Source organism: Dipodomys spectabilis, unplaced genomic scaffold, assembly GCF_019054845.1.
Source record: "Dipodomys spectabilis isolate Male_0828 unplaced genomic scaffold, ASM1905484v1 ptg000120l, whole genome shotgun sequence".
In the NCBI taxonomy this organism is placed as follows: Eukaryota; Metazoa; Chordata; class Mammalia; order Rodentia; family Heteromyidae; genus Dipodomys; species Dipodomys spectabilis.
In genome coordinates, this window is record NW_024870797.1 from 3,248,069 (window position 1) to 3,269,446 (window position 21,378).

The following is a 21,378-nucleotide window of genomic DNA, read 5'->3' on the forward strand; positions in this document are numbered from 1 at the left end:
CTCTGATGGATGCAGTCTCCACACTTGCACACCTGTTATAACACTATATGCCTTTTTCTAAAAAAATAATTATTTTATCTTTTTTGCCTTATTTTTCCAAAACTGACTCTGGACTCTTGATCTTAAAAGGGGGTTGATGGATGAAGGCCCATATCCTGTAACTTCATGTTGACTTCAGCAGTGCTGATCCTACCTAGCCAGAAACCTCTAATATTAGCCTATTTTAGTTACCAAGTTTAGATGTCATTAAGAACAATATTTTAACTTTTAACAAATGTACAGACCTTTTTTCCAGCTACAGCAGTGTAGCTTGTTTAGCACTCTGGTTTGCAAAATCATCTTTCTAGATAGCTTAAGAATGCGATCGATCTCTAATGACCCTAACAATGCCTAAATTACCTGTGCAGGCCTTCAGACAGATGTCCATAGAAACACACTCTGAGGTTTACAAACTTTCTCCTGAGCAGATTAATTTATTGCGAATTAGAACTTTTGGCACATACAGGGGAGATTTAAACTACCCCCCATATTTTATAACTTTACCTTTTTTCTACTATGGCAGAGGATGGCAAGTTCCTGTCCCTTACAATGTAGATAGTCATGGACACTAGGCATGCTTACAAACTATCTTCCTATGACCTCCTGGCTCTGACCAATTTTTGAAGGGCCATGCACAAATGACTCCAGGATCTGACATTATTTCTGCCATCCAAGCAGGGGCTTACTGCCTCTGGATGATCCTCCATTGCTTTCATCCCAGGAGGTCTTCTCCACACTGTGATAAATGCCTCATTGGCATTTCCCTTAGCTGGTTGCTGGACTTGAACACGGGGCCTGAGTGCAGTCCCTCAGCAATCCAGCTCAAAACTAGCACTCTGTCACTTTGAGTCCCAAAGCAACTCTGCTTGCTCTCTTAGCCTACGGTTGGCTGAGTAGAAGTGGCAGTCTCACAGGGACCTTTTCTGCCAGGGCTGGCTTCGAACCAGTTTGTAAATGAATGAGTCTTATAAAAAGCCACTTTACTCCAATTAAAAGCTACAAGGTTTTTTTATTTTAATTATAATTTTAATTTTTTTATTGTGAAAATAACATAGGCGTTACAATTACATGGGCAAGATAATGAGTACATTTCTTCTCAAGCACTGTAGCCTCCTCCTTTGTTTCTCCTTCCCATCCCTTCTCATCCTCCCTCTGCCCCCCCCCCCACCCAATCCTACCGGCTTACCACTCCTCCATCTCCCCATCCCCACCCCTGCACCAAGGTTGTAAAGTTCATTTTTCTACATAACGACTTGTACATCTCATTGTTGCAATGGGTCCACCTGTATCCCTATTTAAACGATTTGTTTTTCCCCTTCCCCTCCACCAATTATACCGACATCAAATACAGTGAAAGCAGAGGTTATATTGTGGGGGAGGGACATACAAAGCAGCAAAGAAATAATCTTACAAATGTGTTAGAAACAAAGATTCTTCAGTGTAGTAGATTGTTTGAATGAGGCTGAATGCTTATCAGGAGAAAAAACTATGGTAAAATTTAAAGAGTCCAGAAACACTGCTGGGAGACACATCACATTTAAAAAAAAAAAAAAAAAAAAAAAACAGCAACATGCTCTTAAAAGCATGCTCTTACCTGGAAGTTATGAAGAGCCAGAGTTTCATCTGACCAATTTATAAGAATCCTCTGTACTTTGCTCTGGCCTTGCTGGAAACTGTTAAAAAAACAAAAAACCTATAAAAGCAAACTGGAATAGCAATTAATTTGGTAATCCCAATTTTTCCTTTTTGTACTTTAAGGCAAATTTTAAGAACAATTTTACTTTTAAACTGCATATCCAAAAATCCATTCTTAATGTTTGTAAGCCTCTTATTAATCTCTTTTAATATTTTATACTTTAGTTTTTATTTGCACTTTGAAAAGATCCCTTGAAATCTAGAGGCCAAGTGTCACTCATTGTCTCTTGGCTGCATGTTTTAAAACAGTTACACATTAAAACTTTTAAACTCAAAAACACTTTTTTCTTAATGCAAGAATTACAATCACCATCACTGTACTAAAAAGCTAGACTTAACACATTTATGACTTTTAAAAACATCCTAATTGTAGAACATCATTGAAAGCAAGTCACATTATATAAATAACTTCTTAATTCTCTTTTTCAGGCATTTTTTATTTTAATTTTAACACATTTAAGGGGCAGCTTTAGCAACACTATTTAGATCATCAGATCACTCATTTTAACCATCCTGTTTCCAGTGTCTATCTGCAGGGAAAAGGGACAGAACAAAGATGGGCCCCTTGGCCCCTCTGTGGAATGGGGACACACCCAATCTGACTCTTTAGGGTTAAATGAACTGCCTTTGTGGCAGCTTTTCCTCTTTTATCATGCTGGACTCCTCCCAGGGTGGGCGTATCCCACCAAGCATGACCAGCTGAACTGCACTTCTGCCTGTTCACCCCTCACCCTAAAGATAGGTCTTCTGTGGCTTCTAGGTTTTGTGGGGTTTTTTTCATTTTTTTCTTTTGGTTCTCAAATGAAATACACAGTTTTAGACAGAACAGGTAACATTTTTTTCAGTATTAAACTAACCTTTACACTTAAATTTCAAATATTTATCCCCAAATTTTAGCCAAGGGAACTAAATCAATCCCAAACAGCCAATGCATTTTTGTTAAGCCAGATAATTTAATTACAGTGTAAACAGCCTTATGCATTCATTTTAAAATTAGATTTTAAAATACCAATTTTCTAATTTTCAAGTTAAAGAATCCTTAAAAAGCCTTTAAAAACAATGTGAAGATTCTTTAAAATTTTTGGTAATGTCTAAACCTCAGGACCTTTTGAATTTGAAACTTAAACTTACCCAATTGTTACAGCATGCTGACAATTTTTATCTTAAACATGTCTACAAACAGATACAAACTACACACAAATACTAAAGTGCACAAAAATCAAAATCAGTTGTACATACACTTTTAAAGTTTTTAAATAACAAATATTTAAGACAAGATTTTCTTCCTTTTTTCCTTTATTTTTTTTTAATGAAGTACCTTTGTTGGGCTTCACTTTCCCAGGGCTTGCTTATTGGCAAAGAATTTCACCAATCGCTCTTTTAAATCCCTTCTGTTGAAGGAAGGAAGGAGTAGGGGGGGTCACCTGACACCAAACTGGCCTGATTTTTATCCAGTTTAAGACAGGAGCACTTTACAAACTGTTTCATTGTCAAGACTAGCTGAAAAGTCAAAACCAGGCACACAACCTTCTCCTGCTGCCTCCACAAGGAGAAAATTGAGCCTGAGCCTTGAAGGGAACCAAACTAGTCAGGCAACCTTCCATGCCTCACAGGGAGGGGGGCATAGCAGGTCTGTGACCAGCCCAGCCAGAGGCTGGAACTTTTATTCCCCCACAGATGTTCAAATAAATAACAAAACACAAATGAACACAATACCAAGGATCCACATTTAAAACTGGTACCAATTCTAAAACAGAACTAGACAAGACAACAACCAAAGGCTAAGTTGGGAACTAAAGGGTCCCCAGTTTACCCTACCAGAACTCTGTGCTACTCCCACTCAGTAAGCTGAATCCAGAGTCTATCCTCTTTAAGCAAACTCCCTTTGTGTGTTCCTGCCATGCCTGTGTGGCTGACACAGGGTGGGGTGGTTGCAAGCCTCCAAATCTAAAGCAACTTTCTTTGTCTTGCAAATGAAGTCACTGAAACCAGCTAAGAACTCTGCTTGAACTCTATCCCTGACAGTGGCTGGCTGGCACACGCTGAGGCCACCTTCTCCCTTTTACTTCTCTCTCCTTTTCCCACCCAAAAATCTCATAATGGGAGCAGTTAGACAGATAGCATATCTAAAAACAACCGGTTCCTTTTCTTTCCTAAGCCTACTTACTTCAGAATCTGGATTCTTAATTTCTTCCATAAAGCCAAACATATGACCCCCACTCTTCCCCTAAGCTTACTCCTTGCTTCATTCCTCTAGGTGTTCAAAGATCACTTCATATGGGAAGGTGTGTCTCATTAATAAAATGTTTTAAAGTTTCCTGTCCTTGGACAAGCATGGAGTTATGTTGACAGAAATTTGGTGTCTTCAGGTTTGTCTGGAATTTTGTTTGGTGACACCTGTTTTTCTAGCGTTGACCACATAGCTCTAAACTTATGTCTGATTTTCATTTTTTTAGACCTAAGTATGCCTTAAAATTTTATGGACAAGTTGCTCCCATGTAAATATGTTCAAAGTAATCCCACTGTAATACATAAAAATTGTTATCACAATATAAGTTATTTGCTTTTGATTCAATTATAACTAATGTGAACCTTGTGTTAAAGGAATTAATTGTCAAATGTACTGTTTGCTAGAAGAAAAAATCCTTATCATTAAAAGCTGTCATGTCAGCCTAAAGTCTAGTAAACTGCTTTATCCCTGAAGTCGGACCTTGGGTGGAATAACAGTTAATTGTTTTGATGTAGTTCTGAGATCACCTGGCTCCACAAGCCAAAGAAAAAAGAAAGAAATTTTAAACTCAAACCATAAAGAAGCTTACAAGATTTGGGTACAAACAAATGAGTCTAAAAATTATGACATTATATTAAGAAAAACTATGTTATATGAGTTCAGAAGTTTCGTTTAAATTCAAAATGAATTTCTCCAAAACACAAATTAAAGAAAAATCAGTAAAGAGATTAGGAAACATAAATGAAAAAGTTAATAAAAAAAGCCTTGGGAAGTAAGAATTATCTTGTGTTTGTTCCAAAAGGAAAAAGAAAGAAACTAACACTAACCACAAAACATTTGAGTAATAGATATTGTAAGTATATCTGAGTTTTATAAGATGTCTGGTTTAAGTAAACATTAGTGCTATTGGTGTGTACTGAAGTTGGCTGTAATTTAATTATACATTAATGTGAAATCAATATTTCATTTATATGTTCATCTATAAAAGTATTGTTCACTATTTAGTTTGTCAAGCATTTAATATGTGGTTTTTAAGTATGTAAGCCACTTGGGACAGAGTTGACAATGGATGTTTCAATCTTCAGTAGTATCCTAAAGTGCTATATGTATTTAAACAGATGCTATTTTAAAATTCTCATCATGTCCATTGAGATTTGTCACTGCAGATTTTACCCTCCTCTGCAGAATTTAGCCAGACCCACAGAGAAAAATAACTCTGACAAGTATTTGTTGTTCAATTCTTAACTTACAGGCAAGCTCTGTGTTGGTGTAACAAGAACACCAATTGGAAATATAAAGGGTTTTTGTAGCAAAGACTCATTTTTACCTAGGGACTGCAGTTCAAAGCCAGCCCAGGCAGACAAATCCCTCTAAGACTCTTACCTCCAAAGGAATGAAAAGGCTGTGTTAGCCCAATGAGCTCCCTTCCCATAGCTTAGCATACTCCCTCCCACTTCCACAGCTTGGCATGCTCCCTTCCTAGGCAACTCTAGGCAAATTTAGTAAAGACAGTAAATAATCAGCTTCCAACCCTCCCTCCCTGCTTTCCCAATGGCCTTTCTGCCTTTACCTTGAAATGGCACTCCTTTGGGTCAGCTACCACCAAATAAGGCAGCAATAGCCCTAGAATGATGTTTAGATCTTGGCAGCTGCAAAGCCTGTTATCTACTACTTGGGCAGCAGCGATCAATCCTAACCCACCATAATGAAGCCCCTTGGCTTCACACCAGGGTCCACACACTCCAGGGTCTCTGACTCCAAGCCCCTCCTCACCCCTCCTAGGCTCAGTAGCTTATATACGTCGCCTCAGACAATAGTTGGTGGTGCTTCTCACTTCTTCCTTGTGAGAAGGGGTGTGGCCAGTCCCTTTGCTGGCAATAAACTTTTTCTTTGATGTTTGTACCTGGATGTCTATGTGGATTTCTGGCAAAGTCTAATTTACTCTCACAGTCTGGATGTGGCACTATGGCTCAAAGTGTTAGAGTGCTAGCCTTGAGCAAAAGAGCTCAGGGACAGTATCCAGGTCAATAAGAAAAATGTCAACTGGCAAAAGCCATCTAAACCCCCAGGGCAACTACACCCACAGGATGAAGCCATTCCTGTCAATAAGGAATCATGGAGAGAAGAAAGAGGGGATGGTGTCACATCCTAAATCAAGTCACTTTGTGCTCATTATTTCAAAATTAACCAGAGCCAGAACAAGAGAAAAACATTAATAAACTTGATCATATAATGTTTGTAACTGCCCACCTTCTAACTGAACAAGAACTTACATTTTTGTACTTGTTACACACTATTTCTATTTACTTTGAGTCTTCAACTCAGGACAGTTACCCTGACAGCTTCCAGGTTTTCCCATATACATTCTATAATCCAAATATCTACCAAGATCACCAGTTGGGTCCTTAACCACTGGAATCCAGCCCGAGACTCTGACTAGTTATTCTCCACCAGTCCATCATACTCTCCCCTACCTAGTTGCCAGATACCCTAGGCACTCCCTGCCTGGCCCCAGTCCAGTTACATGGAAATTCCTCTTTCCCTATAATAGGCCATAACTGAATTAATGCTGTAAATAAACCTGTTCTTACCTAGCCCAGGGTGTGTTTTCCTGTGTCATTCATATCAACTGGTACTACCTCCTTGTCAGCCTTTTGCATGAGCTCACCTTTTCAAACGTTTCTCTTTAACAGGACAATAGCCCTTACTCAGGATACCAACGGGGCACAAGTCTAAATTATACTATTACTGCAGGCCAACCAGAAACTACACTTACAGCATCTTGAACTGCCCAGCATACACCTGGACCCGGAAGATTCTCAATGCCCCATGCCAGTAGAAAGTGGCCAGAAAAAGGTCATGATTCCTGTTGGCTCTGGAACTTTAAATATTGCTGCTATCTCCTCCATAGGTTCCTGTGATCCTAAGATAAAGCTAAAATGTCTCTGTTCTCCCTCTAGGGTTCTGGGAGTTAGTTACTATGCTATATGTCCAAGACTGAGAAGGCATGCTCCATTTCTACCCTGTGCTCAACCAAAGTTTTGGTTATATCAGTTATCACGGTGCACAATGGAACACTGTCCTGGTGTAAATACTACTTATCATTCTGTATGGGACCTAGCACACATTTTCCTTGTAATGTAGTAACCCCAGTTCCAGACAGAAGCAGCCCTCCTCCTTCCTCTTTTGGTAGGAAGAAGCCTGGTAACTACTGTAACATCTGTAAAATGGCCACAGGAGTTCTGTAACACTCAATAACCTCCAAGAAGCATTAGCCTACAGGCTAAAACCGAGTGGCCCTTAACCTGCTAGATGTACATTCTTTGGCAGACATACAAAACCAAAGGCCCCTGGAACTTCTATCAAAAATATGCTAATGCCATTACACTCTCTGGGGAAGGAGGAGAAATGGCTTCAGGCCACCCTCAGCCCTGCTAGACTCATTGCTTCCTGGCTCAACACACATTGACCCTTCAATGGCCCGACCAACACTGGGATTTTTACTACCTTGTATCTTTAAATGCTTACAGGAGGTGCTTCTGGAATGAGGCAAAGTTTTCAACAACTGGATTATAAACCAGATATTTCTACATGGGCAGGTACAGAGACTACAGCCACATTTCTACCCACAAGTCCAGTGCATGTCCAGACCTTTAGGAAAACACTCAGAAAATGATACAGTCATTGCCCCTTCTCAGCAGGAAGCAGCCTGAGAAGATTGACCACCTTACTTTATTCTGGATCTTAAAAAAAAGGTGAAATGTTTGCTGGTGCCTGACTTTCTGGGGTCTGGTGGCTTGTCTTGACCCCTTCCCATAATTTTCTCTATTCTATCCCACTGACTATACAGTTCCTTTTCTTACAGATCCCTTATCCTGTAACAATTCCACTAGGTTAATTGCAGCTGCTCCTTTCTATCTTGCTGGAGTGAGCCTGCTGGTCTCTCTGATATTAAACCTTTTATCCCCTTTCAGATAACGTTTGCTTCATCTGCTAGAGACATGTAACACCTGCAATCCTATCTACTGAGCAGGTTGATACTGGCTACTCAGAAGGACAATATGTGAGGATCTACTTTGAAGTCAAAGTGGAAGGGAAATTGCTGATATTCTGATCTCCAATTGACCACCAAAAACCCAGAAGTAGAGATGTAGCTCAAAATGTAGAATGCTAACATTGAACAAAAATGCTCAGGGATAGAAATTAGGTCCCAGATTCAAGCAACAGCATTGGCAAATAACAACAACAACAACAACAAAGAATGAAGGAAAAGATTAAGGAGAGGGAATAAGCAACAGAGAAAGAGAGAGAGTGATACTGGGTAAGAAAGTTTTATATAAATTTTCTGGAAAATTAAATATGAAGAAAAACTGAAGAAATCCAAAATAGAAACATAGGCAATCACTCAGAATTGTGATTTACTTCTAACTCACTACACGTTTCATGTTAGTGGTAGAAATTTGCCAACAAACCAGCTACTGGTAGCTCACACCTGTAATCCTAGTTACTCAGGAGGCAGAGATCTGTGAATTGTGATATGAAACCAGCTTGGGCTATAAACTACTCAATAACAAATTACTCAAAAAAGCAGAAAATGGCACTGTGGGTCAAGTGATTGAGCTCAGAGACAACACTCAAATCCTGAGTTTAAGCCCCAGGACCCAAGTAGCTGGGGTCAGGGGGAGAGGAGGGCAGGAAGGGGGGAAGGGAGCAAAAAAAGAAAAACCAAAGAGATAGAGATGAGAAGTATCATCACAGAAAGACAAAGTGTTAACAAAACTTAGAAAAATTCAGAAAGATTCTACCTTAGTACAACTAATGAGTAGTGATATGGATTGATTTATGATTGATTTATTGATTTATGATGGAATAGTGCTCTCATAAAACATAGTTTCTGAGTTCAAATATCACTCAGTACCCTGAATTTTTAATATAAAGATCCTTTTTGGCTAAAAATTGAAGCTTACAATTATATCAGTAAAAAGATTGTTAATACAAGAAGCCTAAGTCTAAAAGTCTTACCTTGTTGATGCTCTTAACAACAGCTCTCTTTCCTAAGATTCAGTCTCATTTTTACTTCTTTGCCTGCTTTTTCTTCCTTTACCTGAATAGCAAAAGTAAATGAGAAAACCTAGTAAACTGTTATATAAGCAATATTAAGCCACTTAGGTTCAAAATTCAGGATGGTTCTGTGTACAGAAAAGAAAAGACAAATAATTTGGAATTGTTACACATGGCTACAGAATAATTGTTATGTTCAGTGATACCAAGTTCCAGGAAATCATTTAATTATGTGCAAGTTTTATGTGCTTTGTGATGTGTCAACTGGTTTTGGACACCATAGATAGCATGTTGTTGTGATACTGAACTGAACAAGTGAAATGGAACTTCAAGCATTTTGCGTGGAAGTGCGTCTTATTAGATACAGGGAAAAATAAAGTAGCTTTTCTGCAGCCAGCTGTCAAATACCCAAAATGGCATATAGCTCTGAGCACAAGAACAGAAATAGCAATGGATTTTGCAGGTTGTGCAAAATGGTATAACAATATGGTTTTGATGACTCTATATCAAGTAGGGTAGAATATAAACAATCTGGAAAGAGGCTTTAGGACCCAATCAAAGCTATGATTGGAAAGGGACTGCTAAAAGACAGGTAATGAGAAGCAGAAGCAGAAGACAAGACCATACCAGTGGGGTAACAGATTTCTGCTAGAATGCAAAGGTGAAATGAGAAATGGCTTCTTCAGTTTATAGGGGGAGAATATTTAATTAAATGACTATAACTTTCAAAGCAATTTTACCTAATAGAAAACAAATAATCTCCAAACACAAACAAAAACAAAGCAGGTGAAACTCTTTGTAGGGTGGGGCTTACAGCCATGGTCCTGGTGCCTCTGTTCTCTGATTAAGCAATAATTACCAATTCTTCATCCCCTAGCCACTTTCTGGCTCCTTCTGGCTCTGGCTTCTTGCAGGTGAGTTCTTTTGCTTTAGTTTCATTTCTGCATGACCCTCTAACCCACAAGCCTACCTGCATTGTTAAGCTATAATTACTTCTGAATTCTGTGCTTTCTGAGAACCTTCTTTAGTATGACAACTTTCTGTCACTCTCCATGATAAGGAGGACAAAGAATGTCTTATCTCTCCCTAGCAGAGACTCCTACAGCAGATTAGTTCTTGACTTGGAAGTAAGGATTTCAGGTTGTGTTTACTTTTGTCTGAAGCTGGATTTGATGTTATGTTAGTGGAGATTAACTGAATCTGATCCAGTCTAGCAATCTACAGAGTGCCCTCCTCCAGCTGGTGAGCCAGGGGCTGTAGTCTAGGACTCCTTGTCATTTTTCCTCTACTGTGTTTACTTAGGTGTCAATTCCTGGGTCACCTGGTACTCCTTGTATTTTCTTCCTTTTCACCACTCTTCTTTTCCCTTCTCAGAATTGAGTCACTTTTGTGTTATTGGTTCTTCTCATTCACAGAGCAAAAGAACAGAAGTGGCTTTCAGTTTACTTGTTTCTAAATTGTACAATGACACATTGTATGTTTAAGGTGGGACTAAGGTCCAATTTATTCCAACTAGTAAATTGTACACAACTGTAAAGGAATTAAGGTGATAATGTCTCCTGCAGACAACAATCATCTGTGATATTTGTGGTTTCCTTTACATGAACAAGGATATCTTTATCTCCCTTGGTAGGAAAATTTTGAGGACCAGATTGCTGCCTTGCTAATCTTGAGGAAGTACTACCCTAGGAATAATAACCTCTAGGAGAGACAACATTATACACTGCAGGTGAGCTAGCACAGGAAGACATATACACATTCTCAGTTTCCTGTGTACTCTCATACACATTGATGCTATATATCATCATGTTTCTCTGCTACTCATAAGGTATTTCTTGTCTTTAAGTATTCTTTTATGTAAGAGCAATGTGTATAATTCTATTCCTGGAAATCCAAATTGGCTTTATTCCACCCATATTAATTCTAATCCCAAAACTATTTGTTGTATAATACAACACCCTCTTATCTCTCCTTCTATCTTTCTCAATTCTCTTAGTACAAGTTCTTAAAGAAAGGCATTGAGAAATTAAATTGTTTCAGGAAGAATGGAGCAAGGCCAATGGTTATTGGTACCTGAATTGTAGCTTTCCTCCAAAGAACTCCTCAAAATAGATGCGACCAAATGAATGAATTGAGAAACAGCTACGGGACAAGTCTTGTTTCTCTTCATTTACATCATTTACAACAATTTCCCTCTGTTGTTCCTCTCTTTTAGAAAATAGGTTGGTGCATAATCATTATGCATGTTAATTTTGTATGTTTCTGCTGTCACAAGGTATCCTTTTTTAAGCAAAAGAGGTATGGTCATATGCTCCTGGACAGAGCTCTATCACACAATTAAGGTCTTACTTTTTCTTATACGTGGGCCTTACCTTTTCTTGTATTGTGCTTTGATTTACAAATATTCCTACACTACCTTCTGTCCTTGACTAGATCTAATCCCTTCTTTTCAGCACTGAATCTGCAGGCCTTTTCATCAGACTAGGGTTTTGATGCTTCCCCCTATACAGTTATACTTTTCCTCTCCAGCTGTAACCCACTTGCACATTATCTATGTCTAAATACCAGGTGCTTTTGTTACCTAGGTCTAGCACTTATTACAACTCTAGCACTCTCTTAAACTATAAATATCAGAGCCAAAATAAGAAGTGAATATATGTTTACTAGAGACTGTTTTGGACAATCTTCTCCTGAATCATCCTGTACTGGGCTTGAGCTGTCCGCATGCATTTTCTATATACTTGTTTTTATTTTGGTCTGTTCTGGGTCTTGAGCTGTGGACTGGGGCGCTGAGGTTGCACTCTTCAACTCAAGGCAAGCACTCTACCGCTTGAGCCATAGCACCACATTCCATGTTTTCTAGTGGTTTTATTGTAGATAAGAGTGGCACGGACTTTCCTTCCCAGGTTGGCTTTGAACCGTGATCCTCAGATCTCACCCTCCTGAGTTAGGATTAGAGGCATGAGCCATCAGCGCCCAGCTTTCTATACACTTTAAACATAAATTTGGTGCTTGCCCTCCCTTCCCTTTGCCTTTTTTCTCTCTCCTCCTTCCCTCTTCTCTGTGTTTCTCTCCCCCCACTTTCTCCATTATCTTTCTGTGTGCAGCCCTGAATTTCAGATCTTGAACAGAAATGTGTGCCTATGTGTTTAACTCATATACTCATTTCTGCTAAATTCAGTGTCCCATTCTTCAAGTCTCTCTGTTAATCTTTTCTGTACAATTTTATAACTCTGCAAGGAATCACACCCTATTGGTGGGCCCTCTTCCCAACACTGATTTTTATTTTTGATCTTTGCTTTGGGATTCTCTTTTATTTTCTCAAGGTTTACTAGCATCAGGTAGAGAAACTTTTCCTTCACGCAGGTTCAAGTCATATGAAGCACTGATGACATGTTTCTTCTCTGAAATGCCCAGGAGTGCAGACTAACAATTCTGGGGGTATCAGCACGTATGGTTTGGATGGATCCAACTTGTCTGTCCTTTTCAGAGGTAGTTCTTAACACCAGACTGCTGGGATGCTCTGTTCGTTTAGTCTGAGCCCTCTGATTTGTGAGACTCCCACCATCCAAATTAGGCCAACCACTATGTATATCTCAAAAGGACAGTCACTAGTATATCCTTAACAACCTGAGAAAATATTGCACTTGGATAATGCAAAGCCTACGTGACTGATCTTTTACTTAAAAGTAACAGGTAATTCTAATCTATAACACAATACAAATTACAGAAGACAAATACTTAATGCAAATAAGGTAATGATTCAAAATGAACTTGGCACTTGTAAATTCAACATGACCAGAGAAACAACAGGGTGCTTTGGATTCCAAATTCAGAAAAACCTTACTAGCTTCTTTGGTACTAGTCAAGCCTTTGTCTATGTCATCTTTAAGCTCTCATTCTACCATTCTTGCAGGTCATATGAAGTCTTTCTGCTTAATAAGGGCTCCACAAACAACATTTCTACCTAATCATACCTCTCAAAAATATCTTTCTCAGGCTTTTGTCCTGCCAAGGAAACTCTCCTTCATCCCCCTCAGACATTCAAACATGTACTTCCCTTCACAAGGCTCCGCAGTGCCAACCATCTACATGTGCTCTCACTTCTACCTCCTCCCTATTCTCAGCCCACATCCCTCCAATCTCCCACTTCAGACATGTTTTCCCAGTCTTTACCCCTCCTTTTCTCCCCAAACTTTACCCTTCACCTTCTTACACACAAAACTACATACTCTCTCACTTAGCCTCCTTATAGCTCCAAACCCAGGTCCTATTCTCACTCTTAACAAATGTCTTCACTCCTCTATATCTGAACCTACTATGTAATCTACAACCAACATCCACACTTACGACTTAAATATAAGGATAACACGTCCAATTCACCTATTTCTTCAGAAAGCAAAACACATCTTTTCATCTCTATCTGGATTTGATTTGGTTTTTATTTGGATTATTTCTTCTTATACTAATCAATTTTTAACTCTTTATATAGTGTATTGTTTCTCAATTGGATTGCTAGCAAATATTTTTTTCTATTCTTGGGTTATCTGTTGATTCTGGCCATTGTATTCACTTAATGTGTATAATCTTTTAAATTTGATGTAACTAATGTGTTAATTCTTACTCTTATTTGGTGAACTATTGAAGTTCTATTCAGGAACTTTTGTTTCTGCCTATACCTTACAAGGTTTTCATTACATTTTCACATAGAAAATTCAATCTTTCAAAAGACAGAAACATAGGGGAAAACCATCATAATCAAACCTAGGATTTTTAGACTTGACACCCAAATCTTGGTTAGTAACAAGTCAATTTGACTTGAATTCAAAACTATTTCCTCATAAGGACCTGTACATCTCATTGTTGCAATGGATCTACCTTTATCCCTATTTAAACGATTTGTTATTTCCCTTCCTCTCTGCAAATTATACCAACCTAAGATACAGTGAAAGCAGGGGTTATACCATGGGGGTGGGGCATACAAAGCAACAAAGAAATAATATTATAAATGTGTTAGACACAATCTCCTGAAAGAAAAAAAAATTTGAATACTTATCTTAGGGTTCATTTCCTTAACATCAATTTTATCTGACCTTTTCTGCTTGACTCAGACATATACTAGCTATTGCAGATAAGGGAAACCATAGAACCTAAGTTTCTTTGGGCCTGGCTTACTACACTTAATATAATTTCTTTTGAACTTTACAACTTTGGTGGGGGGGCTGGAGGGTTGGGTGGGAGGCAGTGAGAGGAAGATGGGAAGAGATGGGAAGGTGAAACAAAGGAGAAGCTACAATGCTTGATAAGAAATGTACTCATCTTACCCATGTAATTGTAACCCCTCTGTCTAGTATTTTCACAATAAAACAAAACTTTTCCTCTTTAAAAGACCCTATTAAAATTATGAAAGATAGACTTTGCAGACACTGCTGTTGCCTGGAATAGCTTGATGTTGTTAGAATCACATAACAACTCTCTGTGTTACAAACTTATCGATACACAAAAGATATAGGAGATATTGTCAATGCAATTCATTTTTACAGAAAAGTGTGCAATGCCATTATTATACTATCCAGAGAGGGGAAGCACATCTGGAAGGGAGGATTTTTTTAAATCCCAGTGCTAGTTCTCAACAAAGAGTTAGGCTCTTGTTTTAGGTATACTTGATTACCAAGTCTAGAAAGGGGGCTGTTCTTTAATTCTTATCAGGTTTATATTGCTTCTATCACAGCTGGATGAGAGTGGGCCTAAGAATGGGGTGGCTGACAGATACAGTCTCAAGAAGCCAATGAGATGAGTGGAAAGCTCTCACTCAAAATAGGGTCTTATTCTGATAGACTCCATTGATGAAGATTTGTTTACTGCAAAAGCAGCACTCCTACTTGCAGTTTTAGCCTTTTAGCTCCTTTTGTAAAGGAGCTCAATCTTCCCAACATAGCTAGCTCATTACTGCAGCCATATCACCTTTCTTGCAATTTATTTTTAACTCCTTTAATATAAAATACATATTTCTAACATGGTGGCTGGTCATAAACAGTACAGATAATTGTTGAAATGGAAGTAAAAGAAAAGCAAATAATTCTGGGAAATATTGGTATATAATATTGGGAAATATTAGCATATAAGATAAAGGCACTGGGCTGGGAAGGTGGCTCAGTGGTAGAGTGCTTGTCTTGTGTGCAATGAGGCCCTTGTTTCAATTCCTCAGCACCACATGCACAGAAAAGGCTGGAAGTCACTAAGCGACAGCATCTAGGCTCAGATTTCAGGCCTCAAGACTGGAAAAAAAAAGACAGCTGTGACAGCTGTCTTTTTTCTCATCTGTCAACCATGTAAAACCCCAATGTGTTTGACTGATGTTTTGTTTTGTTTTTGTTTTGGGACAAAGTCTCACTCTTCGGTCTAGGTTGACTCAGCTTCATAAATGCAGGGATTTCAGGAGTGAAATAATATCTCTGTCCAGCCCTAACCCTATGCATTCTTCCATATCAGCACATATGCCTAACCCTTCTGCTCTATTCCATTTGATTTGTTTACAAATTTTCAAAGACATAGTTTACAGAACTTGGAAAGAAAAAATTCATTTATAAAATCTCCTATTTTTCAGGATTTCTTTATATCCATAAGGGAATAGTAGCAATTCTATCTATGAAAAAAAAAGTGATTTTTAACATCATCTTGGAGCATACATCCCCTAGCATCTTTATCCTGGGTAGTGTTGTTCTAAATCATATGGATTGCAAGGTCTTCACCTTATCCCCAACACTGAATGATTAGTTATCAGTCCTCACATCTTTCAAAGGTGAAATGAGGATCTGAACTTATTGGAAACTATGCAGCAATTTGGTCCAGAAATGGGAAAACTAACAAGATCACCACTAACTACAGCAGTCTCTCATCCATGTCATTTGTGGGTTATCTTAACTTCCAGACAATTCCTTTGGTTGCTTAGGGGAAAACATCTCAGCCCTACCTGCTCACTTTAATCTTTATGCTCTTGATGCAGATCTGTAGGAGTGAAAGGTGACAGCTCCCAGAAGTGCAGATGCAGTAGACTTATGCACCAGAGACCCCGCCTAATACCCGATCACCTCTCTACTCCCCTCCCAGTGAGCATTCCCAGGACCTCTGCTACAGCCCACGTGGTCCCTGGCAGCTCTGGGAGTGGACAAAGCCAGGACTTTAGAGGAGCTGCTGCTGCTGCTGTGGCCTGTGTTGGCTGAGGCAAAGCAGGACCTTGTTGGCCCTGGACCCACACTGTGTTCTCAGGTGTGCTTTCTGGACTAGGGCTGGGAGCCTACTGTAGGGTGGACCTGGGCTCAGGCCCCAGCGTGCTTTCCACTTTGGCTACTCAGTCCGGCCTTGATGGGCTTCATGGAGCTGGCAAACAAGGGATCCGGCAGCCATTCTCTGGGCCCGGAGTCGAGGATGGTCCCAGAAAACAGCCAGCAGCTTATGACAGCAATGGCAGTCGGTGGCAGAAACGTGCACTAGAGGACAGTCACCAGCTCCTACAGCAAAAGCATTGGACGTGCAGGAAACCACACGGAGAAGGCTGTGAACTGGCCACATTGGCACAAACTTCCCAGTGTCACCCTGGGGCCCCTGCCGTCCCCAATGCATGAGCTCCTCCTCTGCCAGGAAGCCCCATCCAGTCGGCAGTGTCCTGGACCAAGGAACAGGTCAGATTGGAGGTGGTCTTCTTATCACAGCCAGGGTGACCAAGGCCCCAGCCAGAACTGGGGAGAAAGAGGTTCTGTCCAAGATTGCAACTGGAGGAGAATGTGTGCTTTGGGGAGAGTGGCACTGGAGGAGAGGGAAGAGCCTGTTGAAGATGGAATATAAAATTCATAAATATTTTCAGGGAAAACTAAGGTTGAGGACTTGGCTGTATATGAAATCTAAGGACTCAGGGAACCCTGTTGAAGACAGCTCTTTCTGTGTCTACTCCACCCTGCAGTGAGGAAGACTCATTTGGTGCTACACAACTCAGCCTCACAGCAATAACTGCAAGTGAATGTAACCGAACACAATTCCTGTTATTCTGGATATTCTGTCTGCAGTGTGTGTGTGTCTCTGTGTTCAAGCTTTTGTGATCCTGTTTGCCTGTGTGCAGGTGGGGGTTGTGCTAGTGTGTTCTTATGAGTGGAAATGAAATCTCAATGAAGATAATCAACAGGAAAATTTGTTTTGCAGCCCACAGTGAATACTGGTTGTGAAGTTATACAATATATTGAACAATGGGCTATATGATACTGAGGTACAGGGAAAATATTAAGAAGGTTTCTGGGTGACAGAATGATAGAATAACTTTCTAGCATTTCAGTGAAATAAACTATTTATGTATGCTTTGGACTTTCTTTGGAATTTTCTTTTTATTACAAAATGGATGGAGAGTGTGAATCAAATACTTTGTCCATTCACATGCAGCTTATGTATCTATCATCTAGTCAAAGCCATCTGTGATCATGAAACATATTCACATCCATATCCAGACCATCACCAATACTGAGAAACCATGATTCTGTGAATGGCCAGGAGCTACTTGTTGAAAACTAAAAGATCCTTCTGGCTTTCCCTTGTGTGCCTGACTTTACTACTATGGACATTATTAGGTCTATGCATAAGTACACAAAGAAAATCTTAGGGTTATGTATTTCACCAAAGTGAGTTCCTCCTCATTCATCCTTTCTCTGAAAATCATGGTCCTGGTCCACTTCCAAACTGAAGAAATCCTATTACAGATGGGGATTAAAATATATGGACTCATAGCTGTCTTGTCTTGTAAAAACTTGCAGCAACCTTGGCGACAGTGCTTTGCTTGTTGTCCTACAGTTTATCTCTAGATAGATAACAGAGACTTGGCCATACCCTGTCTGACAGCTACATTCAAAATGTGGCGATTGTGGGGCTGGGAAGTTGGCTCAGTGGTAGAGAGCTTGCTTTGCATGCCTGAGACCCTGGGTTCGATTCCTCAGCACCACATAAGAAAAAAGCTGGAAGTGGCGCTGTGGCTCAAGTGGTAGAGCGCTAGCCCTGAGCTGAAGTGCTGAGGGACAGCACTCAGGCCCAGAGTTCAGGCCCCACGACCAGACACAAAAAAAAAAAAATGGGGCGATTGTGTCCCCTGTCCAAGATGGCTCTCCCTAAGAAATCTCTATGAGAAGATAAGTAAAGGGGAATGGCAGACTGAGTGGGGTGAAACTTATCCCATGCATATGTCTTTCCTTAACCTGGTTCTTACCTTTGGGAGCAAAAAATTCTAGTCTTTCCATCCTAGGTAGGCTTTTTGAACAGCTGCAATTTACATGTCATTTTTATCCCTATTCTCCCTATGATACCCATAGACAGAATTCTCACAGCTTACTAAGTAGTGAAGTGCAATAAGCTAAAAAGATAATACAATTTCTTTAGCCACAACCCACTATATCTCTTTAATAGGTCAGTAATATCCCGTGTCAAGTGACAACTATCAGATAATTAAAAATTTTTTGTAGACTTACATTGTGCTGGGAGATGTCAGAAAGTCAGCACTTCTCTAGATTTCTGAGGTTGTAATATTTTTCTGAGATGCCTCTTCAGTTGCCACCATTAACATAAAGGCAGAAGCTCTAAAGGCCAGTCTGCCTGATCAGGTCATGACAATTGTGAAGCATAGGTGAGGAAGTCCACAAGAAATCTGCTCCCAAGTAGTGTGTTTTTCATAAATCATGGAAACCCTAGGCATAGCTGTCTTTGTAACTTGACATAAGCCCTCGTCTTACTGCCAGAGATATAATAAACATATCAAAGCTCATCCATAGGAGAAAAGGCTGAATCTAGTGAAATGCAGTGGTATGAGAAATGTGTATGAAAAGTTGCCAGCTGCAGGCAGGACTTCAACTTGTTAAATGTCCAGATATTCTTTAACTGGTTAAATGTTGACAAATGGCCAGGTTGTATCCGGATTGTTGAGTGTGTCTTTTCTGGAGTCATTGTCTATGAAATTTTTTCGTTCTACAATTCCTGGTACATGTAGTAAGTACTTAATCTGTCCTTTCCAGTTTTACTTTCCAGGTCATTCTCTAGAACTTAGGGCTCAATTACCTGTTCTACAACCTTAAAGATACAGTTTTCTGGAGACAAAGCAGACAGCATTCTAGGTTAACTAGCAGACAAGTACTGAGCTCCCCCTTCTGTACTTCCTGTAACCCTAGTGGGTAAACTGAGATTATGGGTATGTTATGTGAGCTTGTGCTCTGGATACAGGAATTCAAGGTTAAAAACAGAAATTATTAGGTCCCTGTGGTGATGTATGGCCCAAAATAGAAATTCTAGGATGCTGTTCCTTTACTTCTCATGTGACTTTTTGTCCTGAGGCCTAATGAGCCACATCCAGATGGGATCCTGACAAAATTGAAAATCAACACATGATGCTAGAAATAATTTCACAAGTCCTCTGTTTCAAGTCCATACTGAGAAAAGGCCTATTAACACTGAAAATGCATTGAAACCAGTAGTAACTGCTAAGAGATTACTGGAGGCATTAAGGATCCAACTGGAGGACATTTCAGGATGTCACAGAGTGGCACTGTATACTCCATCCATAGAAGTGACACAGCAAAGTAATCATCTCCCACAGTATACAATGAGTGTCATTAATGTTACAACCCAAAACTTGCTGATGGATATAATGTTCTCCCTGTGTTTATATACGTTTGCCCATATTTTGCCTATGTATTTCTCCTTCTCTCTCTATATTAACACGTGTATGTGCACATGTATACATATGTCAACACAATACATATATGTAAATACAAATGTATATGAGCACACGTGTATAATTATGCACTGGTACCATGTGTTCACATATATACATGTGTATACAATTACATATATTTGTATGTGGATGTGGATGAGTTTATAGGAAATGTGTTTTCACAGGAAGAAACATTAACTCTATGATTGTAATGAAGAAAGCACCTTCAATGACTGCTTTTGCTGAACCTTCCATTATACCTTAATTGATGAATTTGGTAGTTCTCAGACAGGCAAGCAATAGGAGAAATTTCATGCTGCCAGAATGCCAGAGAGGATTGAACAACATTTCCATCCCATATCAAGTGAAATTATCTCACATGAATCCTTTCATTATGAATTAATATTTGTTGTTAAACCGATAAGAAATAGAGTCTGAATTCAGTATATTAGGGTTTCTCCTTTGCATCATTTGATCCCTCTGTAGAAAGAACCTGTGAGCTGGTGGCAGGCTGACTGGGGAAAATAGCATAAGACATATTGATACCTAGCTCCAGGTTCTTCCAAACACAGCCATTAGATTTTGTTACCCTGTGAAAGTGGTTTGTTTTCAGAGGTCCTCAAAGTACTCGAGAGTCTCTACCTATATGAACACCTAATGACTCTTGTGTTAGAATCAGAAGAATCTTGCATGTACAACCCTCCAGGTTTTAGTGTTTGAGAACAATTATAATAATGGGGGTTTATGCAGTAGTTCAAAGACAAGCAGACAAGAAAACAGCCAATGTGAACTTTTTCATGCCCATGTGCAAAATCCTCATTTATACCTTGTTGAAAAACCATGCATGTTGTTATGTTGTCCATCTTTACCCACTCTCCCAAGTATGCTTTCTCTAGGGCTTATTACTCTGGCTTGACAGAGGGAAGTCCACTGATAAGGAAAATAGCAGATTGCTCATTGGGGTATATGTATATTCAAGATACTGCTCAATGGCTAAATTCTAGCCTCATTCTATGACAACTGAAGAGAAGGTGGGAAAAATCTGCGACTCTGATGAATCAAGTAGCATGGCATCATGCATATTCAAACAAAAAACAGAGAGAGGACATTTTTCATACTTGTTTTGTCCTGAGTTTGGAGTTAGCAGTTCTAGCATGTGCATGTCAATGAAAAAGAAATTCCTGCATTGCATGTGAGTTGCCGAACATCTCTCCATTCCTCATTCTAAGATTCTTGTCATGAACTTTAGGATTGTTTTATCCTCCCTGTCTCCCCATAGTATCCAGCTTCTAGTATATTGTGGAGTAAACTGTGGTCCTGACTGCCTCATGAGCTCTCAAAGGGAAAGCATTATCTGGAAAATCGACAACCAATTCTTCTATTTAGTCAAAGTCCTATGACCACAAGTACTTCTGATAGCATGCTCTTTTTATTGATGACAGTCCCTTTGTAAACATCCTCTAGAGAGCTGGGTGTCTAGCTACCCAGGAGGTTGAGATCTGAGGACTGCAGTTCAAAGCCAGCCTGGGCTGGAAAGTTCATAAGACTCTGATCTCCAATTAACAACCGAAAAACTGAAAGTGGAGTGCTGTGGCTCAACTGGGGATGTGCTGGC

At 39.5% G+C, this 21,378-nt stretch overlaps 1 pseudogene; it reads right to left on the bottom strand.

The window, feature by feature from the left end:
* LOC122115529 overlaps positions 1-21,378 on the bottom strand; it is an 82,984-nt pseudogene that overhangs the window by 29,198 nt on the left and 32,408 nt on the right.